Below are 27,100 nucleotides of genomic sequence, written 5' to 3' on the forward strand. Positions count from 1 at the left end.
TTAACAATTGATAATTCTTTCCTGAACTCTTGCCTATATGATGGCTGAGGACAATGCCTTCATAAGACCTCAATTTTCTACTTCTTTCTTACTTTTTCTATAGGTTCAATCTTTTTTTGTGTTTCACATATTAGTGAGATCATGTAGTGTTTCCTTTCTGTGTCTGGATTACTAAAAACAATATACTCTGGGTTCATCTACATTGTCACAAAGGAAATAATTTCTTTCATTTTAAAGAATGAATAATGTATGTCTGGGAATGTGGCTTAGTGGTAGAGTGCTTGCCTAGCATACATTAAGCCCTGAGTTCTATTCCTCAGTACAACATAAGCAGTAAAAGCCAGAAGTAGCGCCGTGGCTCAAGTGGTAAAGTGCTAGCCTTGAGCAAAAGAAGCTCAGGGACAGTGCCCAGGCCCTGAGTTCCAGCCCCAGGACTGGAAAAAAAAAACAATAATGTTTCATCATGTCTGCCATATTTCAATGCTTGATGGACATTAAGGCTGGTTTCTTATGTTGGTTATTAAGTATACACTCATGAGTGAAAATTTCTCATTGACATCTGTAAATTTACATTATACTATAATCAAGAGCTTTTCCTTAACATTGTTTATATGTTTATTTGTATATTTTATTTATGGCAACATAGGCTCCTGAATATATATTTTATTCCCTACATAATAATCTATCTACATTTTTTATTTTTGACAATCAACATATCACACTTTTGACCATTGGACAGCCCTTGAACCTAGTTCTTATATCTTTTTAACTTTGCCACTAACATTTAAAATATATTTTTACTTTATATTGCAGCACTATATTTTTTCCTGGCTCTTTTTACTTTCTTTTTTTCTAACCCCAGAATCTGACATTCCTCCTGGAAGCATAGATTGTTTTTTACTATACAGTGGTGCTTACAATCAAGTCTGTACCCTAATATTTCTATCTTTGTTTTGCTATTATTTCCTTAATTTTAGTTACCCAATATGTAAAGTGAATATAAAAATGGCCTTTTCTCATAGGAATTGTTGTATCTGTATTTTATACAGTAATTGAAGCATTTAGCAAAATACTGTCACAGAATTAATTTTTTAAATGGTACTCTTGCAACATGAGAATCAGTCATCATCATCATCATCATCATCATCATCATCATCATCATCATCATTATCATCATCATCATAATGGCTTATCTCCCAGTGGATAAAATAAAACCTATAAGTGCATTTGAAAACCTGTGGCAGCCTTTTGATCATTTTTTATTACCATCAGTAAATAAGATGTGTCTGTGGTGAAAACATCAATGTTACAATATTAGCCTTGTCAAGCCAAGAACAGATCAATAGTTTCACAGGCCTTGCAGAAGTAGAAAAATGAAGCATGATTCTAGAAACATGTTTGAAGCCTTACAGAGCAGCAACTATTTCTACAACCTCTGCTACTAGAATCCTACCTTTTGCCTTAATAAAGGCCTTTAAAAAATCCAGTGCCAGTGGTTATAACTGTAATCTAGCTACTCAGGTGGCTGAGATCTGAGGATCACAGTTCAATGCCAGCCTGGGAAGGAAAGTCCATGAGACTCTTATGTCCAGTTAACCACCAAAAAGCTGGAAGTGAAGGTGTGGCTTAAGTGGTATAGTGGTAGCCTTGAGCAAAAACAAACAAAAAACAAAACAAACAAAAACTCAGGACAAGCCCAGGCCCTGAGTTCAAGCCCCCAGTACTAGAGCACATGCACGCGTGCACGCACGCACACACACGTACACACACACACAAACACACATATACAAATAATAATGATCTTAATCCCACTGTGCTACAAAGAATTATTTGTGTGTGACATTTGATAACCCAAGAGCTATTAGATAGGTAGAACATTATCTGCTAGATAAGAGATATTCAATAAATGTTTGCTAAATGAAGAAAGTGGTGATAAATTTCAGATGTCTCATTTGGGTAACTAAGAGCAGGAATCTAAGGCAAGGAAGTAGAGAAGAATCCACAAACTCTCACAACTTAGTAAGATATGGAATGGAATTTTATCCTATATTGGCATCGAAGCATATATGTAAGCCTGTCAGAGAATCAAAGTAGAGCCACCAAATAAAGTCATGTATATGGTCAATTAATCTTCTCCTGGGTTAATATTGTATAAGGTAGAATGATAGTTTCCAGTAACTGGCCATTCTTTTTTCCTCTTCAGCGAAGTCTCTCGTTAAGCCTTTAGCCCACTTTTTTTTTTTTTTTTTTGGTCAGTCATGGGGCTTGAACGCAGCCTTAGTGCTGTCCCTGAGCTCTTCAGCTCAAGGCTAGCACTCTACCCCTCAAGCCACAGCACCACTTCCTAGTTTACTGGTGGGCCCAGGCTGGCTTTGAACTTCAATCCTCAAATCTCAGCCTCCTGAGTAGCTAGGATTACAGGCATGAGCCACCAGTGCCCGAATGTAGCCTACTTATTAATGGAGTGGTTGTTTCCTTGAGGATGTGTTTTTGGGGGATTTGATTTTTTAAGATCTAAGTATATTTTAGATATGAGGCTCTTGTCTGTTTTACAGCTAGTGAAGATCTTCTCCCAAGCTGTGGGCTTTCTATTGATCTTGCTAGCTATGTCCTTTGCCATGCAGAAACTCTGAAGTTTAATGCAATCTCATTTGTCCAACCTTTCTTTGATTTGTTGTGTTTCTGGGTCTTTATTAAGAAAATATTGGCCTGTGCCAAGTAGATCTAGAGTTTCTCCTATTCCTTCCTGTAATGTTTTCAGGGTATCAAACAAGGTCATACTAAAGCAGCATTATTTACCATAGCTAAGATCTGGAGCCAACCCAGATGTCCCTCAGTAGATGAATGTATCAAGAAAATGTGATATATATATATATATATATATATATATATATATATATTTAATAGAATTCTATGATTCCATCAGAAAGAATGACACCATCCCATTTGTAAAGCAACAGAAAGACTTGGAGAAAAATCATATTAACTGAAGTAAGCCAGACCCAAAGAAACATAGGTCCCATGGTTATCCTCATTTGTAATAATTAGTATATGTCTAGGATATTCCTAGCAGATGAGCAGAATAGCTCAATAGCTATATACATATGACCAAATAAGATGATGCTAAGTGAAATAACCTCCAAAACATGGACACAAGAGGTTTTTCTTTGTTGTTGTTGTTGTTGTTGTTAACGAACTATGTGATTTCTTGTTTCTTTTGTGTGATTTTCTCCTATGGTTTATCCCTTTTGTCACTGTATTTGATTTTGGTACCCTGGGTATTGCATATATGTTTATCTGAATTAGGGAAGGGAAGGGGAACAAGAAAGTGGTGAGACAAAGGACAAAGGGGGAAACAATGCAACAATGATACTCACAAGACAACATGAGGAAATGATCTGTATAACTGAGGGAGGGGAGTGGGGGAAGGGAAAGTGGGAGAAAAATGAGGGCTGGGGTAACAAGTTCCACAAGAAATGTACTTACTACCTTACTTATGTAACTGTAATCCCTCTGTATATCACTTGTTAATAAAATTTTAAAAAAGAAATCAGCACAAGGTCTTCTCAAAAAGTTAAAGATATACTTAGCATTTGATGCAGAAAGTCCACTTCTAGGTATATAGAGAAAGGAATTGACATCTCAACTGACATCTGCATCCCTTGTTAATTACAGAAATATTCACAATAGCCAAGACAGACAAACTTACATGTTCACCAATAGCAAAATATTATTCAGCCTTAGAAATGAAATTATGCTTTTTTGTGACAACATGGATGGGCCTAGAGGACTGGATGCTTAAAGAAATGAACCATATAGAGTAAAGAAAATGCTGCATGATCTTATTTATAAGTGGAACCTAAAATTTTCAAAACACATAGACTCCCAGATTAGAATGATATTTACCAGGGGCTGAATGGAGAAATGAGGAGGTATTAGGCAAAAGGTACATAATTTTATTTATACAGTAATAAATAAGATCTGTAAATGTGCTGCATAAGGTAGAGTTTCTGGCTCACAATACTAAATTGCATATTTAAATGTTTGTTCAGTGATGGGCTAGGGATTTATTTGAATGGTAGAAAACTTACCTAATATATATGAGGCTCCAGAAAATATTTTGCCATAAAGATAGATCATATATTAAGCACTCTCTTACTATAAAAGGAAGAAAATCAATGAGGATGAGAGGAAAGTTTCAGAGGCAATGGATAAATAAATAACATTGGTTTTAGTTGTGTATTGTTCCTTCATGGGTATATATGGTGTATATGGGTATATTCATGGTAATATATATATATATATATCTATATATATCTCACCAAACACTTGAAGTGTACACACTTCATATGTGTAATTGTTTGTATGTCTGTTTTTGAAGGTACTGCAGATTTAACTCAGGGCATTGTGCTTACTAGGAAAGCACTCAATTGTTGAGCCACTCTGGCTGCTCTATGCACTGGGTATTTTTGAGCTACAGTTTCACTTTTTGCCCCGGCTGACCCTGGACTTCAGTCCTCCTACTTATGCTTCTCTATATGCCAGGGATGATAGGCACTTGCCACTGCACCCAGCCATGAGTTGAGTGTCATGAACTTCTTCTTGCCCAAGCTGGCCTTGAACCACAATCCCCCAGTCCTCCCAATTAGCTAGGATTACAATCATGAGCCACTGAACCAAGCAAATTGTATGTGTTTTGTAAACGAAAAATGCCATAGAAGCTGGGAGAATGAGATCTGAGGATCGCGGTTCAAAGCCAGCCTGGGCAGGAAACTCAGTGAGACTCTTATTTCCAATAAACCACTAGAAAACCGGAAATGGCATTGTGGTTCAAGCGGTAGAGTGCTCGCCTTGAGCTGAATAGCTGAGGGATAGCACCCAAGTCCAGAGTTCAAGCCCCACGACTGACCAAAAAATATGAAGAAGAAAAATGGCATACAATGGTGATATAAGAATAACATCCATTATATCCTATTATATATTCAGTATCACGGAGATGTGGTCTTTAGAAAATATCAATTTATTAAGACAACAAAACTTAGTTATGCATACCATATTTCCTACAGTGATCAATACGCTGAAACTTATTCTTCCAAAGTCTTGGATTTGTAAATATTGCATTAGAGCCAAACACATAGATGAAAAATAATTTTAGAAGGAACTGTTAACTCAGAAATATAAATTTGTACAGAGTACAGTGGGAGTCCAAAAGAAGAACACAGATAAATGAACAGAGGAGAAATGACCCAGGAGATAAGATAAAAACAAGCAAGCAATCTCTTCCATGTCAATACAGTAGTTTTTGCTAGTACAAGATAATTTCTTTCATCTTTGAGCTCAAATCCTTTGTTCTGTCAGTGCATGCCTAAATTAAATATTTCTTTACAATGTGGAATAAAGTAATTTACTTGTGAGACAAATGTGTTCAAATGATCAAATGTATCTCCAGCCACCTCTCCCTCACTACCAAAAAAGCAAAAAATAAAACACCATTTGAGAATCTACATTAAAAATCAATTTTGTATGAACATTTTTAGAGAATTGCCAAAAAAAGTCCAACTGTGAGATGAGATTAAAAGCTCAGAGTGTGTGTGTGTCTGTGTGTGTGTGTGTGAGTGAGAGAAGGAAGAGAGAGAGAGAGAGAGAGAGAGAGAGAGAGAGAGAGAGAGAGAGAGAGAGAGAGAGAGAGAGAGAGAGAGAGAGATTTCCCCCTGTGAATATTATGAAATTGTTTATTAAGTCCAGAATGTACTGGTCCCAGGAGTTTCTAAATAAACAGAGCAATACTCAAGCACAAAACTTTCTCTAAGTGGAGATAATCTTAGTGCAGGGATATTGTATATTCCTTAAAATTACATGGATTTTTCCCAATGGAAAAAAGCATATAAAATAATAGTTTTATGGAATGGTTCTCACAGCAAGGATCATTCACATTTGTACAATAAATGGTCATTATATACCTACTGGCCACTAAGTTCTAGACTATGTGTCATATTCTAAGAACATATATGACATAGTCTATATCATGTCTTTCAATGAGTTTTCAAATTAATGAACCTAGAGACAAATAAATAACTATTGGTTAATGCGACAAATAAATGACTATAGGTGAAACCATTAGAAAAGTAAGCGCAGTGAACACAGAGAAAAGGACACTACCTGAAATTGCTGTCTGAAATCCATGTCGTTTTTATGAGAAAGTTGTTGCTATTATCCCCATTTTTCAGCTGGAGAAACTTAACAGAGCTAATGTTGTGAGAAACATAGCAGTTACTCATATTTTGTACAATGCACTGAAAATAAAAATGATCAACATCTCATGAATAGATACTGTATTGAAGTAAAAAAAATTTTATCTATAAATGTTTGTTCTAAGGGGTTATAACCTAACATGTCCATTTATGTGTACCATATAGCTCCCATCAGTCACATTTCCTAATTCTTTGACTGTATTTTTTGTCTACCATGTCTTATTTCATTCCTCACCCCCCTCCCACTAACACTCCCCTATTCAAAACATGTTTCAGGTTCCTAATATTCATATTGTTAAACCATATGTTAATTGTTCAAGGGTTTTACACCATGGAATTTCATTCCTGGATGCACTATATTTTATTCAGCTTGGTCATATATACACATACATGTATATATATATAAATATATATATATGCATATGACCCTGTGTTTATTTGGAAGATTGTATTTTGAGTCTAAGATTCATATATGAGAGAAAACACCCTTTGTCTTTCTGGGCCTGGTTTACTTTGCTCAGTATGATTTTTTTAGATCTGTCCACTTCGCTGCCAATGACATATTTTCATACTTTCTGATCACTGAATATAACTTCATCTTATATAATATATAATGTAAAATATATATTATTTACACAACTTCTTGCTCCATTTATCCATTGTAGGGCATCTAGTCTGTTTCCCTAACAACTATTATGAATAAAAGTTGCAATTGGCATAGGTGTCTTTATATCTTGTCTTATAATCTTTAAGATAAATATCCAGAAATGATTTCACTGGAATGCAGAGTAGTTCTATTTTTACTTTGTGGAGGAATCTCCATATTTATTTTCATAGTGGTCGTACTAATTTTCATTCCCCCAAAAAAGCATATTAGAGTCCCTTATTTGCAATAGTCTTGCCAGCATTTATCGTTCACATTCTTCATGATAGAGGCCAACAATTTTAAGGAATGTTTTAACTTAACAGAATTATTTTTTCAGTCATGTAGCTTGAACTCAGGACCTGGGCACTGTCCCTGAGCTCTTTTGCTCAAGTCTAGCTCCCCAACACTTTAAGCCACAGTGCCACTTCCAAATTTTTGGTGATTAATTGGAGATAAGTCTCATGGACCTGTATTTCTTTAGGTCTGGCTTACTTCATTTAATATAATTTTTGAAGTCTTCCCATTTCCTTATGAATGGGGTGATGCCATTCTTTCTGATGGAAGCATAGAATTCCATTGTGTATATATACTACATTTTCTTGATCCAATCATCTATTAAGGGGCATCTGGGTTGGTTCCATATCTTAGCTATGGTAAATGGCCTTGTTTGTGAGCCTTTGGGTAAATGACCAAAAGTGGGATTGCTGGGTCATAGGGGAGCTCTATGTATACTCTTTTGAGGAACCTCCATACTGCTTTCCAAAATTTACACTCCCACCAACAATGCAGTAGAGTTCCCTTTTGGCCACATACCCTTCAGCATCGGTTATTTTTTGTTTTCTTGATAATGGCCATTCTAACTGGGGTAAGGTAGAATCTCAATGTGGTTTTGATTTGCATTTCTTTTATGGCCAGTGATATTGAACATTTGAATCCAAAAGAGATTTCTCTGGAAAGGAAATAAGAATGGCCAATAGACACATGAAGAAATGTTCAACTTCTCTGTCCATAAAAGAAATGCAAATCAGTTGGAATGGCTATAATCAAGAACACTAATAACAACAGGTGCTGGAGGGGATGTGGCCAAAAGGGAAGCCTACTGCATTATTGGTGGGAATGTAAACTTGTTCAACCACTTTGGAAAGAAGTATGCAGGTTCCTCAAAAGACTCCACGTAGAGCTCCCCTGTAATCCAGCAATCCCACATTTGGTCATTTACCCAAAGGATCACAAATAAGACTATACTAAAGCTACGAGCACAACTATGTTTATTGCAGCATTATTTACCATAGCTAAGATATGGAACCAAACCAGATGCCCCTCAGTTGAATGGATCAAGAAAATGTGGTATATATACACAATGGACTTTTATGCTTCCATCAGAAAGAATGACATCACCCCATTCATAAGGAAATGGGAAGGCTTCAAAAAATTATATTAAATGAAGTAAGCCAGACCTAAAGAAATACAGGTCCATGAGACTTATCTCCAATTAATCACCAAAAAATTGGAAGTGGCACTGTGGCTTAAAGTGTTGGGGAGCTAGACTTGAGCAAAAGAGCTCAGGGACAGTGCCCAGGTCCTGAGTTCAAGCTACATGACTGAAAAAATAATTCTGTTAAGTTAAAACATTGATATTGAACATTTTTTCATGTGTCTGTTGGCCATTCTTATTTCCTCTCCAGAGAAGTCTCTTTCGAATTCTTTAGCCCATTTATTAACAGGGTGGTTGTTTCTTGGAGGATTTGTTGTTGGGGGGGGGTAATTCTTTGAGCTCTAATTATATTTTTAATATGAGGTCCTTATCTGTTGTATAGATAGTAAAGATCTTCTCCCAATCTGTGGGCTTTCTATTTATCTTGCTAGCTATGTCCTTTGCCATGCAGAAGCAATGCAGCTTAATGTGATCCCAGTTATTCAGCCTTTCTTTGATTTGTTGTCTTTGAATCTTTATTTGGGAAGTTTCGACCTGTGCAGAGTAGCCCTAGTGTATCCCATCCCTTCCTGTGATATTTTCAGGGTGTCTGCTTTTATTTTGAGATCTTTGATCCATTTGGAGTTGATTCTGGTACAGGGTGATATAAGGATCTAACTTCAGTTTTCTGCATGTGTATAGCTAATTCTGCCAGCACCATTTGTTGAAGAAAATGTCTTTCTTCCATCTGATAATTTTGCTTCCCTTATCAAGGATTGGGTGACTATAGGCTGTGAGATCATGTCTGGGTCTTCAATTCTATTCCATTGGTCTTCAGGCCTTTATAATGGAGTTTGAAGATTGATATTGATATTCCTCAAGCATTGTTCTTCCTTCTAAGGATTGTTTTTGCTATTCAGGGTTTTTTATTATTCCATATGAATTTTTGAATTGCTTCTTCTATTTCGTTAAAGAATGTTCTTGGGATATTGATGGGTATTGCATTGAATTTTTAGATAGCTTTGGGCCGAATTGCCATTTTTCACAATGTTAATTCTCCCAATCCAGGAGCATCAGAGGAATTTCTACTTCTTTAAATCTGTTTTAATTTCCTTTTTTTGGTTTTGAAAGTTTTTATCATAGAGGTCCTTCACCTCTTTGTTTAAGTTTATTCTTAGGTATTTTATTTTAAGAAACATATGCTCCATGTTTTCCCTCATTTGTAATAATTAGTATATGTCTAGGATAGTCTTAGCAGAGGATCACAATAGCTCAGTAGCTAAGTTCATATGACCATATAAAATGATGCTAATCAGAATGAACTCCAAGAGATGGGAAAAAAAGAGGTCCTTTTTTGTTGTTGACCTTGTTGTCATCAATGTATTGTATCAAGTTATTTCCTTCTACTTTATTTCCCACCCACCCCCCACCCTCCTGCTTTGGTTTATTCCCGGTAGTCGCCTTTTTATTCTGATACCTTGTGCCTTGTATATATATTCATCTGATTTGGGGATGGGAAGGGGAATAACAATAATGAAACAAGGACAAAGTGTGACCCAATTCAACAATGATACTCCCAAGACACTATGTTGGAAATAAACATTACAACTTTGGGGAGGGGAGGGAGAAGTCAAGGGAGAGATAGTGGGAGAAAAACTGCAGGAGTGGGTAACAATGTTCAACAAAAAATGTACTCATTGCCTTAATTATGTAACTATAACCCCTCTGTATACAACAAAATATAATATAATTTTAAAAAGAGTCTTGTGGGGACCTTCCTACCAGGTTTGCTTCAAACTGTGATCCTCAGATCTCAGCCTCCTGAGTAGCTAAGATTACAGGCATGAACCACCCACATCCTGTTAATTTAACAGAATTTTTGGGAAACAATTTAGAAGATAAAACATATATAATAATAAAAAAGGTTTAATTAGTCATTTGAGATTTAATTTCCTCTTTTGATAATGTTTTTCCACATTTCCATTAGCATCAATTTGTTGCACAAGATTTCTTTGTGAAATATCCATATACTCACACAATGTACCTTGACACACCCCCCTCAATCATTATTCCACATCTATCTTTCCTTTTCCCAAACCAGTCCCAACAAGCTTCATTGTTCCATTTCATATATGTACATAGTATTTTAACCACATTCACTCTCCTTCACTCTCTATGTTCACTCTCACCCTCCCTATGATTCGCATACCACACAGATAGAACCTAATTTACATTCCTGTCATTCTTTTTTTTTTTTTTTTGTCAGTCATGGGGCTTGAACTCTGGGCCTGGGTGCTGTCTCTCAGCACTTCAGCTAAAGGCGAGAGCTCTACCACTTGAGCCACAGCACCACTTCTGGCTTTCTGGTGGTTAATTGGAGATAAGGCTCTCACCAACTTTCTTACCTGGGCTGGATTTGAACTGTGATCCTCACTTCTCAACCTTCTAAGTAGGTAGGATTATAGGCATGAGCCATCAACACCTGGCTTGTCATTCAATTTTTTTTTGGGGGGGGGTCCGGTCATGGGCCTGAACTCTGGGCCTGGGCGCTGTCCCTCGGCTCTTCAGCTCAAGGCTAGCACTCTACCACTTGAGCCACAGCGCCACTTCTGGCTTTTTTCTTTTTGCTTATGTGGTGCTGAGGAATTGAACCCAGGGCCTCATGCATGCAAGGCAAGTGCTCTACCACTGAGCCACTTTCCCAGCCCTGTCATTCATTTTTTAATGTATGCTCATTGTTCTAAGGAGCCACACAGTGATATTTCATATAGGTATGTACAGTAATATAGTCAATTGACCTCCTCAGTTATCCATATCCCCACTACCCCTGCTGTTCAACAGCTTTCAGAAAAGTTTTGCACATACAGAAAAATGAGCAGAGTTCAGAAAATTCTCATATTTACCCTCAAATAGGCCCTTCTCCTATTATAAAGTTTTTGCATTAGAACGTTACACTTGTCACAACAAATGCATCAATATTGATAGGTTATTTTGCTTGAAAGTTCATAGATTCTATTAAGGTTCTCTCTTCGCATTACACTTTTGTGGGCTTTTGATAAATATATTGCATGCATGTGTTATTACAATATTATACAAAATATTTCCCTACTATAAAAAATTCTCTGTACTCCACCTATTCCTCCCCTCCTCCCAAACTTCTAGCCATAATAGGCATATGTTTAGCTTTTTAAGTAACAAAAACCTGTTTTTCCAAAGTGGTTGTATCATGTTACTGTCCAACTGGAAGGTAGCAGTCTGTTAATTTTCTTCTTTTTCAGAAATGTTTTAGTATGTGAATTGATTTGTATTTTCATATGAATTATAATTTTGGCTTTCCAATATCTACAAAAAAGCCTACTGTAATACTGATTGGAACTGCATCAAATATATAAATCAATTTAGTTGTAAATGGCATCTTAATAACATCAAATCTTTGAATAAATGAACAAGATACATTGTTTCATTTATTCAAGTATTCATTAAATCTTTTTCAACAGTATTTTGCAGTTCTCAATACAAAGGTCTTGACATGTTTTGTCATATTTAACTTCAAGTACTTCATATTTTATGCTCTTATAAATGGTATTTTTACCTCAAGGTTCAAATTTTTATTGCTAATATATAGAAATATAAGTGGGTTTTTTTATCTTCATTTTACCTGGTTAACAGGTAAAACCAACAGGTTTTTGCAGGTTCTATCAAATTGTAACAACTATATCATTTATGAATGAAAAGAATTTTAATTTTGTATGTCTTTTATGTCTTTTTGCATCTGATTTTCACCGCCTACAGCCATGAATATAATATGAAATAAAAACTGCAAGAATAGTTATTGCTGTATTTTTCCTAATCTTCCCTATGTATGAAAGAATTATTTCTATTTTCATTGTTAAATATCATGTTAGCTGTAATTTTTTAATACTAGCCTCTTATCTGATTGAGAAATGTCTCTTCTATTTCTACTTTTTGGAATATTTATCAGGAATGGATATTGAGGTTTCTCAACTGCTTTTTCTGCATTTATGAATGTAATCAGATTTTTTCTATAAAGTTATAGCATGATGAATTCGATGGAAGATAATTTGCTTATAGAAACAACTCAGAATCCTTCATGTTAACCTAATTGGTTTATGACCCCCATATGTTCTTTTAGTTCTTCCAATGTAAATATCTTTATTCTTTCAATATTTTTATAATAGCTGTAACAGATACTTTGCCTCCTAAATATAACATTTGGGCCCTTTCAAAGTCAATATCCAGAATTTGTTTGGTTTATTTCCTATTTTAATTGCCTCAAATTTTAATTATAAACTTTATATTGTGAATAATATAACTCAGCAATTCTGCATTCTCTCTCTCCTTTCCTTTTCTGCTCCCTCTCACTTCATCTCCATTTCGGTGCTGATCCTGCAGCTTGAACTGAAGGCCTGAGCTCTCAGTCTCTGTCTCTGTCTCTGTCTCTGTCTCTGTCTCTGTCTCTGTCTCTGTCTCTGTCTCTGTCTCTGTCTCTGTCTCTGTCTCTATCTCTCTCTCTCTCTCTCTCTCTCTCTCTCTCTCTCTCTCTCTCTCTCTCTCTCTCTCTCTCTCTCTCTCTCTCTCTCTCTCTCCTCCCTCCCTTCTGTATCTCTCCTCTTGCCTACCTCTTTCCTCCCTCTCTCCTCTCTCTTTGTACTGGTCATGGGGGTTGAAGTCAGGGTCTGGGCACTGCCCTTGACCTTTTTTACTCAATCTAGTGCTCTATCACTTGAACTGTGGTTCCACTTCTTTCTGTTGATTAATTGGAGACAATAGTCTAATGGACTTTCTTGCCCAGGTTGGCTTAGAACCATGATCCTCTGATCTCAGCCTCCTGAATAGCTAGGATTAAATGTGTGAACCATCGGTACCCGACTTCCATTCTCTTTTAATTTTGTGAGTTTTCTTTCATTTGGTTTAGCTTCAGTTTGTTTGAAGATTGCTTGGCTTTAGCTTAGTAATTTGTCACCGAATAGTAAGCAGCTCCAAATGTTGTAATTTTTATTTTCTCTTCTGGAATCCTGTTGCTCACACTTGTGTCTATCTAGTTTCATGACTGGGTAGAGATTGTCCTAAAATACCTTGAGCCTGTGATGTTTCTACCCTCAGCAAATTACACAATAAACGTTTTTGTTAGTTTCAAGTCTACCTTTATTTTTACTGTTCTGTGGACTCTTACAAGTCTCTCATCCATGTGCATGATTTCCCAGGCCTATTGGCCTATTGTGGTGCTCTCATTTTCAAAATTCCCCCATTAAAATAACTTGGTGCACTGTTTATTCCACAGGAACCTTAAACCAGACAGCTTTTGCCACTTGTTTACTAATGCATTTTCAGTTTTTAAACTAACAACACTCCAGCTTTTCATCATGTGATACAATTGGAATTATTTCATTCAAGATGAAAAGGTGCTCCATATTTTACCATCCAATACTGGTAAAACTATCCTCTCACTATCAGAGATGAAGGAGAGAGTTAAGGTGGTATGGATGGGAATCTCCCTTTGCAAGAAGTTCAAAGATCCTTATCTTATACAAACTCAGCAGCCTTTCGCGGTTAAACTTATTTTTGTCTTATTTTGGCTTGAACTCTAAGCCTAGGCACTATTCCTGAGGCTCTTCAACTTGAGGCAAGTGCTCTACCACTTGAGCTACAGCACCACTTCCTGTTTTCCAGTGGTTTATTGGAGATAAAAGTCTCACAGACTGCCCTGGCTCATAGCTCAGCCCCTTGAGTAGCTAGGATTACAGGCGTGAGCCACTGGCACTTGGCTTAAACACTTCTTTTTTTAAAAATATATATTTTGTAACACGGGTCTGGTGCCTGACACCAGTAATCGTAGCTACTCAGGAGGCTGAGATCTGAGGATCTTGGTTAGAAGCAAGTCCCTGAAGAAAAGTTAATGAGACTTTTTATTTCCAATAAAGTACAAAGAAAAAGCCAAAAGTGGCACTGTGGCTCAAGTGGTAGAGTGCTAGTCTTGGTCAGAAAGAATGACATTGCCCCATTTGTTAAGAAATGGAAAGACTTGGAAAAAATTATACTAAGTGAAGTAAGCCAGGCCCAAAGAAACATAGGTCCCATGGTTTCCCTTATTTGCAATAACTAGTACATGTCTGAGACAAGCAGAAACGGTCAGATAAGCTGATGTTAGGGGAAATAAACCCCGAGATAAGGACTCAGATGGTTTTTCTTTCTTGCTATTGTTTCTAACATATTTATAAGTTGATTTCTTTGTTGCTTTGTATGTCCCTCCCCTGCTTTCATTGTATTTGATTTTGGTATAATTTGTGGAGGGGAAGGGAAAAAACAAATTGTTTAAAAGGAATACAGATGGACCCATTGCAACAATGAGATGTACAAGACATTATTTCGAAAAACGAACTTTACAACTTTGGCGGGGAGGTGGGGTATGGGAAGGGATGTGAAGCGGAAACAAAGGAGAAGGCAACAATGCTTGATAAGAAGTGTACTCATTACCTTGCTCATGTCATTGTAACCCCTCTGTACAGTGTTTTCTTTTTTTTTTTCCAAGGCTGAGAACCGAACCCAGGGCCTTGCGCGCGCCGGGCGGGCGCCCTTCCGCTGGGCTAAACCCCCAGGCCTGTATGGTGTTTTCATAATAAATTATATGTGTATATAGTTAGGTGTGCACGTGTGTGCACACATGCAAATATATTTGTTGTCTTTAAGTAGTTGTACAAGGAGTTGCCTTTTAACAAAACACTTTATGAATACAGTGCATCTTTATTTTGTTGTTGGTGGTGGTTTGGGGGCTTGTTGTTGTTGCTGGTTCTCAGGGCCTAGGTCCTATCCCTGATGTGTTTTGCTCAAGATTAGCACTCTTCCACGTGAACCACTGCTCCACTTCTGGCTTTTCTGTAGTTAAGTAGAAATAGTTTCATGGTCTTTCTTGCCCCGGGAGGCCTTTTCAACTTCCAGAGTAGCTACAAATACAGGCATGAACCACCATACCCAGATACACATGTCTCAATTAGTAATTTATCTTGAATAGATTTTGAGAGACTTGAAATGGTTGCTTCTGACATTGTTTTTCTAGTTTTCAGTTGTTTTGCAAGGGAGGGTTTACTATGTTCTTCAAGCTGCCATGACTAGAATTTTTCTCTCTATTAAATACAAATTTCTTATTTAAAAAACTAAGATATTTGCTGCACTTACTCTCTAACAAGAGAGCTCTGAAAAACAAATAATGTACTATAAATAATGATCTGTTGACAATAGTCATGAACATACAATATCTAGAATATTACAATAGAGATATGGATGCTGTAATCAAGAAAGTTGTTAAATGGACAGTCAATAAGAGATAGTGTGAAAAATTGAAATATTTGCTCTGCAACTGGATTAAAAGACTGAATTGTAAAGATATAAATAACTTGATACATTTTTTAAAATTTAAATTTTACTATAAAGGTGATATACAGAAGGGTTACAGATCCATAAGTCAGGTAATGAGTAACTTGATACACTTAGTAAATACTCTAGAAGTATTCAATACCTGTTCTTATTTTTTAAATACATATTTTAAGCTAGGCACTAATGGCTCATGTCTTTAATTCTAGATACTCACAAGGCTGGGATCTAAGGATCATGGTTCTAAGCCAGTCTAGGAAGGATAGTCTGTGAGACTCTTATCTTTAACCAAAAAAGCCAGAAGTGAAGCTGTGGCTTAAGTGGTAGAGGACTAGCCTTGAGTGAAAATGCTCAGGAACAGCACCCAGGCCTAGGTTCAAGCCATAAGACCAACACGTGTGTGTGTGTGTGTGTGTGTGTGTGTGTGTCTGTGTGTCTGTGTGTGTGTGTGTCTGTGTGTGTCTGTGTGTGTGTGTGTGTGTGTGTGTGTGTGTGTGTGTATCATATTAGGATATGGGGGGTGATTTTTCACTTATTAAAATGTAGAGTGGTTATATTCTATGAGAGTAAATTCCATTAAAATCAGGAACATAAAAATATATTCACTCTCCCCACTATTGATTAGTATTGCTTTTGAATTCCTTTCTACTGTAAAGAAATAAGATTAGAGCCAGGAACAGTGGCACATACCTGTAATCTGAGCACTCAGACTGAACTAGGTGAGATGCTGTCAGAGAGGGAACAAAAGTAAGACAAAAGTGAGTGAGAGAGCAAAATGGGGAGAATTTTCATGTCTAAAGAATCACATCATTCAAATGAAGAAAAGAAAGGCGGGAATATACAGTCATAATATACATGTGAAAATGGAACTAGGAAAATTGAGGCAATGATGGGTTTGAGAGAGATGAGGGAAAATGATGAAAGGGATGACACTGATCAAGATGCATTGTACTTATAAATGGACATGCTGAATTGAAACCCCTTTGTACAACTACTTAAAGATAATTTTAAAAATAAGTAGGAAAATAAACACATAAGTAAATCAAAAGAATCACATCATTTTACACTGTCACCTGTAATGGTGTTTACAGTTTTGATAAGGTCTGCTTTACAACATTGTGACCCCTAGAAATGGTTTTATTGTATTGTTTATCACTATGAGCTTTATCCTCTAACACACTTGCATTCTAATTAAATTGATACTTATTTAACTTTGGACAAGCTACTTATAATATTTGGAGCCTCCATTCTCTGTGTGTATACACTTTATGAAAAAAGGATAGTTTATTTTACCTTAACTCAGTGTAATAATTTTGATAAAATCTAAAACCTCACTATCAGTTTGATGTCATACCTTTTTGTTATACATAAAAATGTAGCATGTAGCAGGGTGCCCGTGGCTCACACCTGTAGTCCTAGCTACTCAGGAGGCTGAGACTCTTATCTCCAATTAACCACCAGAGAATCAGAAGTGGTGCTATGACTCAAGTGGGAGAGTGCTTGCCTTGAGCTGAAGAGCTCATGGACAGCACCCAAGCCCAGAGTTCAAGGTCCACAACAAACAAAAAAAGTAGAGTGTTGAGAGAAATTTGGACCTAATTTAGCCATATACAGAAGGAAGGCTCAAATGAAAATAACTAAATGGAAAGTCACATAGGAAAAAGTAAAAAAAGGGTTGGAGTCACGACTCAAGTGGTAGAGCACTTGCCCAACAAGTACAAGGCCCAGAGTTAAAACCCTATTGTCACCAAAATAAGGTGTTCTATAGAACCATTGGGTATACACTATCTTTATGTGTGCTGGCCCTGGGGCTTGAACTCAGGGCCTGGGCACTGTCCCTGAGATTTTTTGTTCAAGTCTAAGCACCCTATCATCACTTGAGCCACAGCTCTATATCCAGTTAACTGGATATAGAGTATCATGGACTTTGCTTTCCAGGCTGGATTTGAACTGCAATACTGAGATCTCAGCCTTCTGAGTAGCAAGATTACCGGTGTTAGCCAGCAACATTCAGCCAGAGAGAAGACTTTGAAAGCCTGCAAATGGGACTGTATCTTTTTTCAAAAGGAAAGATTAACCAGATATGGACCAACTAGAATGCCCTGAAATCATATAGATGTTAAGTGCTGTACTAGATGTGGAGGGCACTGAAATAGAGCAGAAATTCTAAATGTTTTTAAAGCTTAATGAGGAGAGAAATATAAATCAACAAATTATAGCCTTTCTCTTTTTCTTTCTTTCTTTCTTTCTTTCTTTTCTTCCTTCCTTCCTTCTTTCCTTCTGTCTCTTTTTCTTTTCTTCCTTCCTTCCTTCCTTCCTTCCTTCCTTCCTATCTTTCTTTCTTTCTTTCTTTCTTTCTTTCTTTCTTTCTTTCTTTCTTTCTTTCTTTCTTTCTTTCTTTCTTTCTTTCTTTCTTTCTGTCTGTCTGTCTGTCTGTCTGTCTGTCTCTTTTTCTTCTCTTCTGTCTCTTTCTCTCCTTTCTTTTGTGCCAGTATTGGAGCCTGAAGTCGGGGGCCGCATGCTCTCACTTGGCTTTTTAACACAAGGCTGGTGCTCTACTAATTGAGTCACACTTCTACTTTCAGCATTTTGCTGGTAAATTAGAGGTAAGAGTCTCTTGAAATAATCTGTCCAAGCTCACTTTGAATCTCAATCCTCAGATCTCAGCCTCCTGAATAGCTAGGATAACAGAAATGAACCAAACAAAGCAATAACTTATATATGATTTTGATATATTAGCCATTAATATGTCTATGTGTGACATTATTTTTCTCAGTGAAGATTTGTTCAGTATCAATGACATTTAATAGTTAAATAACTAAGATTTTGAGTTTGGAAGCTAAAATTATCATAGATATATCTGACACTAAAGCTGATTTTATTTTCATTCATCATGGCAATGTTTTATGTTTTTTGTATTATATGTAGTGGCATGTATAATTCCCAACAAGACAGTCATCCTGTTCCTCAGTGATTCACACCTGGAAAATCCAGGCACACAGCATGGCTAGGCATGCCCATAAAAGCCAGATCATTTTCAGACAAATCTGAAGCAAGGTGTGTTGAAACTTAACAGGCAAGGGTGTCCATGTTCCTGACTTTTTAACAATGTGTGTCAAAGAGGAGGAGAGAGCATGGAAAAAGAGACCTACAAAATTGGGTCTTTTCGTAGAAAGTAGATATTTTACCCTATATGAAAGGCTGTGAAGCTGCGGTTGCTCCTGTCTTTCTGCAATTTCGGTGTGGTCTAATCCTAAGAAAGCAGTTGCTATAAAATAGCTGTTACATGAGACAGGGGAGGTGAATGGCCTAGCTCAGAGCCTTGAGCTACTCACAGCTAAGTGCAGCTTCTACCTCTGAGTTCCCTATGGGAAAGAACTAGAAAAAATTTCTTTAGAGATTATATTCCATATATTTTTATTAAAATTTTAAATTGTTATTATAAAGGTAAGGTACAAGTCAGGTAATGAGTACGTTTCTTTCTTTCTTTCTTTTCTTTTTTTGGTCAGTCATGGGCCTTGAACTCTGGGCTTGGGCCCTGTCCCTATGCTCTTCAGCTCAAGGCGAGCGCTCTACTGCTTGAGCCACAGTGCCACTTCCAGTTTTCTAGTGGTTTATTGGAGATAAGAGTCTCATGGACTTTCCTGCCTGGGCTGGCTTTGAACTTCGATCCTCAGATCTCAGCCTCCTGAGTAGCTAGGATTACAGGCGTGTGCCACCAGCGCCTGGCCCAAGAGTACATTTCTTTTTGTACAATATAACCCCTTCCCTTGCTCCCTTTCCAGTTTTCTCTCCCATCCCCAACCACAAGTTATGTAGTTCATTTTCAACATAGTATTTACTGAGTACCACTGTTGCATTTGTTCACCCTTTGTCCCTCCATTTCTGTGCCTCTCAGAGACAGATAAGTAAACAAACAACATAAAAAGAGAAACAAAAACATTTCAATTTCCTGGAGTTCATTTCAGTTTATATAATATTATGTGTTATATTACATATAATATATATTATAAATATATATACAATATTATTTTATATAATCAGAGACACAGAGACATTGCACCTTTGTGTTTCTCCCCTAAGAGTATCCTCCTTTATTCTATGGACATTAAGAAGTAGAGATAAAAAGAACCATGAGAAATCTTTAATTGGCCATAAATGCAAGCATGTTGTCAAGTTGGAACAGATCCAGAATTGAAAACTGACTCTGAAACTGGATTTTTAAACCCTAGGCCCAAATTCCAAGTCTCATGTTAGGTCAGTCTATTTGCCCTCATATCTACAGATGAAAAGTGTGTGGGGGGGAGTCAGCTTTTAAATCTCCCCCTGTGTTTGAATATTCCTCAGTCTTGAGGGAATTAGATTTTACACTTGTAATAAGTTGAAAGTACATGTCATTTAAGCCTAAAAGTAGAAAGACAAAGCAGAATACAAAAGGAAATAAAAAGTTAAATGCATATAACTGAATAAATTGCACAGAAGATCCTCCTTTAAATAACCCTATGAGCATAAACTACTAAAAAGTATGTTTGGAGCCAGCAGAAATAGCCATTCCTATCTCTACTTACATGGAAGGTGTTTTTCCAAAAATATGAGTTTGCCTTCTGTCAGTTGTGCCTCTAAGTGCTTTAAAGTCAGATAGCTATGTATGTATTTGAAGGGCTGGTATATTTGTGTGCCTGTCCTGGGGCTTGAATTCAGGGCCTGGGCACTGTCTCTGGGCTTTTTTAGCTAAAACTTGCTTGAGCCACAGTGCCACTTCCACTTTGGTATTTAATTAGAGATGAGAGTGGCTTTGAACTGAAACTGTCAGATCTCAGCCTTCTGAGAAGCTAGGGTAACAGGCATGAACTACCATAAGTGCTTGCCTCAACTCCCTCTCCTGTCTCAACATTTTTTTCTTAAGATTTTTGCCAATTAACCTTCTGTAGTTACTCAAAGTCATGTGCTGCTAGGCTTAGCTTTTTTCCATATTATATGGTCTGGGCTCACATTGGACCATATCACAAAATGGTCCTTTTGGCCAAATTTAAGACAATAAAATAGCAATGGCTTACCTGACATTTGATTATGTCTTTCGTATAGACTGTGTTCTAGCTTCTCAAAATTCAATTTAGGTTATTATTGTTAGAAGCTATAGTCCTGAAGAATGTCACCAGACAGCAGTTTTAAAGTTTTGCAAAACAAAACACAGGCAACAAAAGCAAATATTTTAAAGTTATCTCTAACAAGTAAGTACTTGTCAGAATTGTTTTTCATGGGTTTGGCTGTAAATGCTGCCAGACAAGGACCAAACCTGGGTAACAAAAACTTTGAATAAAAAAATTAAAAACAAAGTATTTGACAGCAATAACAAAAACCCTTGGAGTACCCATGGTTCATACTTGATCAACAGTCAAGCAATTGACAGAATATTTGCTTTTTTCATTTCATAAAACAGTTTAAGATAATCATGATTGACAGCCTTATATAAGCATGATTAAATTATCCTTGTTATATTTAGAAACTTGTAAAAACCAGCATCACTGAGGTACAGGGTGGGTTGGGACAGATGGGGGAGAATAATGAAAGTGGTAACATTGATCAAGATTCATTGTATTCATATACTATTTTGTTGAATACCAACTCCTTTCTACGACTACTTAAAGATAAAAATAAAATTAGAAAAATATTAAGGATTAACTATTTTAAGCTAGAGGACCCCTCGTTGATAAAGATTTTTTTCTTTTTAGGCTTTGTATTTTAGAAGACATATTTTTGGGGAAAACCTAAGCACATTCAATATACAAAGAAGTTAGCAACAATTAACACCAAACTATACAGATGTCATGCATACACATTAGTTTTTATTCTTGAAGTAAACTTGAAAAACTTTGGCTAGGGTCAGATAATAGGCTTACAAAAAATTGACAAATTTTGTCAGGATTGACAGAAGTCTCAATTTTGGATTTCTTACAAAAGAAGGGGACAGTAACAGTGCCCTTGAAAAGCTTGTTTTTATTTAAAAAATACACCACATGTACATTTCGTACATTTAATTAAATAGCAGGTCTCTCCATGTTCATGGTTCTGATTACTAACCATGGAAATGCCAAAATTTTATCGGTCATTTTTGTACATTAGAAGTCAGAAACAAGCTAGGCACTGGTGGCTCATGCCTATCTATAATCTTAGCTATTCAGGAGGCTAAAGTCTTAGGATCATGATTCAAAGCCAGCCCAGGCAGGAAAATCCATGAAGACTCTCACCTCCAAAGAACAACTTTAAAAAGCTGGAAATGGAGCTGTGGTTCAAGTGGTAGCTTTGAGCAAAAAGGCTCAGGGACAGTGCCCAGTCTCTGACTATAAGCCCTAGGATTGGCACACAGACACATACACAGAAAGGAAGACAGAAGAGAGGAAGACAGACAAGCAGGCAGATAAACAAAAGGAATAAAAAAGAAGAAAGAAAAGAAACAAAGAAAGAGAGAAGGAAAGAAGGAAGGAAGGAAGGAAGGAAGGAAGGAAGGAAGGAAGGAAGGAAGGAAGGAAGAAAGGAAGGAGGGAGGGAGGTATGGAGGGAGGGAGGAAGGAAGGAGAGGGAAGGAGGGAGGGAAGGAAAAAAGGAGAAAACTCAATAAGACAGAAGAGAGCTGATAATTTTTTTATTGTAAAGGTGATTCACAGAGGGGTTACAGTTACATAAGTAAGGTAATTAGTACATTTCTTTTTAAACAGTGTTACCCCTTCCCACATTTTCTCCTGCTCCCCCCCAACTCCCGTCCCCTCCAAGTTGTAAAGTTAATTTCCAACGTAGTGTCCAGTAAGAATCACTGTTGCATTGGTTCACCTTTGGTCCCACCGTTTCTGCCTCCTCTGTGATTTCCCCTTCCCTTCTTCAAATAAAATAAACATATACCATAGCTAAGATATGGAACCAAAGCAGATCCCCCTCAGTAGATGAATGGATCAAGAAAATGTGGTATATATACACAGTGGAATTCTATGCTCCCATCAGAAAGAATGACATTGTCCCATTAGTAAAGAAATGGAAAGACGGAGAAAAATTATATTAAATGAAGAAAGCCAGACTCCCAAACACTTAGGCTTCAGGGTTTCCTCCATTTGCAATATCAAGAATATGTCTATGGCAATTCTTTTTTTTTTATAATCGCCTTCAAAATTATTTTTTTAATTTAATTTTATTTTATTTGTGAACATACTGTACAGAGGAGTTACAATTACATGGGCAGGATAATGCGTACATTTCTTACCAAGTATTGCAGGTCTATGGCAATTCTTAACACAGGGTCACAATAGCTCAATAGTTAGGTGCATATGACAGTATAAAAGGTAGCTTATCAAAATGAACTCAAAAAATGGAAATCAGTTTTTTATAATGTACTTTTTGCAGTTACTTATTTTTTCTTATGCCCCGTTGTCACTGTTTTTGAGAGCTGATTATTTTATATGTGCTAAACTTGCATATTCTGACTTTTAAATGTTTGTACCACATTTAGATAAACTTAAACCCACATTTGTGTTATATTTTCAGTCATAGATGTATAACATAGGGAACTGTGTTTTAATCACTTAAAATAACTGTTTTACTACAGTTGTAGTCATTTAAAAGATTTACACATAGGGCTGGAAAGTGGGTCAGTGGTAGAGTGCTTTCCTTGCATGCATGAGGCCCTGGGTTAGATTCCTCAGCACCACATAAGCAGAAAAAGCTGGAAGTGATGCTATGGCTCAAGTGGTAGAGTGCTAGCCTTGAGCTAGCACTGAGAGAGAGTGCTCAGAGAGACAGTGAGAGAGCTGAGAGACAGTGCTCAGGCATAGAGTTTAGGCCCCACGATCAACCAAAAAAAAAAAAAAAAGATTTACACATAGACAGGTATTAAACAAACTGATTTAGTTGAGGTTTAGTTTAAAGGACAAGCAATTATCCTGATAAAACACAAAAGCTATTTTTTGTGAGCATTACTAAGAGCAGACCAATATTCCCAATATAGCCTGTTCATATAGACAGAGAATTAAGTTTTAATTATGTATCACTACATTAAAATTTGATCTTAGAAAAATCTTTTAAGTAACCTTACAGATAACCTAATTACACTAATCGCACACATATAAATTTTGTATATGCTTTGTCTTTCACATTTTTAAGACCTATTTATGCATTCTATATAAGTTCCTTTTGAGCCTTCTGGTATTTGTCCTGACTTGTTTTTTCTCCCTTTTTTGTTGCTTTATTTTGGAACACTCTTTAGGACAAAAAATCCATTTCATTAAAATCCTTTCTTGCTGAGTGCCAGTGGCTCATGCCTGTAATCCTAGCTACTCAGGAAGCTGAGATCTGAGGATCACGGTTCAAAGCCAGCCCGGGCAAGAAAGTCTGTGAAACTCTTATCTCTGATAAACCACCAGAAAACCAGAAGTGGCACTGTAGCTCAAGTGGTGGAGCACTTGCCTTGAGCTGAAGAGCTGAGGGACAGCGCTCAGGCCCAGAGTTCAAGCCCCATGACCGACAAAAAAAAAAAAATCCTTTCTCATCCAAAAGCATTTTCTCTGCTTTTTAAAACTTTTTTTTTTTATAATATAGATCCTCTTCATATTTCTTGATGTTTCCTAGTTACTTATTTTTTTCTTTCTTTCTAATTTGTATTTTAAAATAACTTTTACAAAATTTTGAATTTAGCTAAAATTGTTTTCCCCCAATAAAAATAAAACATTCAGTAGCTCTGCATACATTTTTTGTGGTACTTGAGGTTTTAACTTATGACCTCATGTTTGTTGAATTAGTGTTCTACTATGTTAGCTAAGCTTCTAACCTTTTCTCTGGCTGAGATTGGGTCTCATCTTTTATCTGGGCCAGTCTGCAATGTGGTCCATTTAGTTTTCGAGTTATATTCGGGATCAAAGCCCTACGCCATTATATCAAGTTGTGCCTTATATTTTAAAGAAGAAAAAAATCTTAAACTGTTTTTCTATACAAAAACACATTTGTTAATAGACTTATATGTTATAAATGAGAGTTGCATCCAAATTACATTTACAACAGAATGAAACACACCTAGATTACTTGCCCAGTCCTTATGCAAATTCCCAATTAGATAATTGCAGAGGCTTGCTTCGAGTTCAAGCTTCAATTTTAAAATGACCTCTTTTTTCTTTATTAAGAGCCTGAGAGTAAATTCTTGAATTCCTGCATTTGAGTTAGGCCTGAGTGAGAAGAGTGTGAACTTTGGAGATCTGAATTTCTTAGAAGTAGCAGAAGAGAGAGACACATGTAGAGACAGACAGACACAGAGAGAGAATAAGAAAGAGAAGACATAGTAGCTTCTCTACATTAATTTCACAATTTAAGACTCATTCCACAGATGTTTACACATATACACATACATAAAAAACTCTTACATAAAGCATGCCCAGATTCTTAAATATATAGTCTTATTGTTATTGTTAAGGTGTTGTACAGAGGGATTACCATTTCATAAGTAATGAGTAATTTCTTTTTTTTGAACAGTATCATCCCTACCTTCAATTTCTCCCAGTATCCCCCTCCTGCCCCTGCCCCTGCCCAGAAGTTACATAGTTCATTTTCCACATAGTGTATTCTGAATAGCATGATTGCTTTTGATTGCCTTTCCTTCCTCCTTTCTACCCTTTTCTTTACCCCCCCTTAAAAAAAACAAAGGTAAAAACAACAAAAAAAGTTTCTATTTCCTGGAATTCATTTCAATAAATAGTATTTTAAATTATGCTAATCAAAATGAACTCCAAGATAATAGGTTTGTTGTTGTCGTTGACCTTGTTGGCATCAATGTACTGTATCAAGTTCTTTTTTTTTCTTTTTCCCTTTGGTTTATCCCCAGTAGTCACTGTTTTTTATTCTGGTACCCTGTATCTTGTATATACATTTATATGATCTGGGGAAGGGAAGGGGAATAACAAAATGGTAAAACAAGGACAAAGGGTGAACCAATGCAACAATGAGACTCACACGATATTAGGTTAGAAATGAACTTTACAACTTGGACGGGAAGGGGGAGAAGTCGGGGTGGGGGAGATAGTGGGAGAAAAACGAAGGAGTAGGTAACAATATTTGACAAGAAATGTACTCATTAACTTACTTATGTAACTGTAACCCCTCCGTATATCACCTTTACAACAAAGTGAAATAAAAATTTAAAAATAGTATTTTAAATGTTCAGATAAAATACACCTTTATGTTCCTCCCCTAAGGGCATCCTCCTGTAGTCTAACTATGTGTGAATGCCCAAAGTCTTGTATAGGTTACCATGTTCAGTTATATTTTAGATTTAGCTTCTACATATGAGAGAAAATATGCACCATTTGTCTCTCTGAGCTTGGCTTACCTCACTTAGCATGGTTTGTTCTAAGTCCACCCTTTCCCTGCAAATGACAAAATCGTAGTCTTCCTAATGAATGAGTAAAATTCCATTGTATATACATGTATACATATATATTTTATTAATCTGTTCATCTGTTGTAGGGTAGTTGGGCTATTTCCATTATATGGCTAATGTGAATAGTGCAGCAAAGAACATGGATATGCAAATGTCTTTACTGTATCTTGACTTATAATGATCTGGGAAGATGCCCAAGAGTGGTATGGCTGAATAGTAGGAAGGTTTATGTTTAGTTTTTTTTGAGGAACCTCCAAACCTTCTTCCAGTTTACATTCCCACCAACATTGAATGCACAGATTTCAAGCATGCATGAGTTCAAAAAATTGTAAAACCCAAATTTAGTGGCCACAATTACATTGGCTAGTTATTTCTAGGAATTTCTGGAGCATATTGCATTGTGTCCAGTGTTATTCTTTTTAGGTCTCATTTGGTGAAGGTTTATCTTGTTAGCTGAAGCAAGAATCAATCTCTTAATAGGACTGCTTTTACCAGTACAATTTTAGCCTCCTTCAAGCCAATCATCATAGACACAGACTTAATGGGCATAGACAAAAATGACACACAAAGACAATTACATTAATTCATAGTGTACTCTTAGACAAAATACATCCTTTTGCATGTTTTTTAAGTAGGTAGAATTTTCTCTAGGAGACAATATATGCACTTTTCATTCTTCAGCAAATTACAACAGAGATCTCCCCTAAGACCCTGATCCTCATCTTTTTCTCTGTTTCTCTGTTAAAGACAAAGAAATTTTAGTAACTGTCCTGCATAGTTTCAAAGATCCCTTCCAAGAAATAAACAGCCTAAACTCAAGTGGCCCACAAGAGCTTGAACAACAGAAGAGCAGAAAAACCACTACAGAATTTCAAATTTTCTTTTTAAAAATGGCCTATTCTAATGACAAGAAAGCAAGATCCAATTGTGCACACTTGAAGAGAACTTACAAGGGTCCAGAAAGGCCTATTAATGTATTGATTTCTACA

This window comes from Dipodomys merriami, unplaced genomic scaffold (genome assembly GCF_024711535.1).
Source record: "Dipodomys merriami isolate MVZ:Mamm:240054 unplaced genomic scaffold, mDipMer1.0.p SCAF_171, whole genome shotgun sequence".
In the NCBI taxonomy this organism is placed as follows: Eukaryota; Metazoa; Chordata; class Mammalia; order Rodentia; family Heteromyidae; genus Dipodomys; species Dipodomys merriami.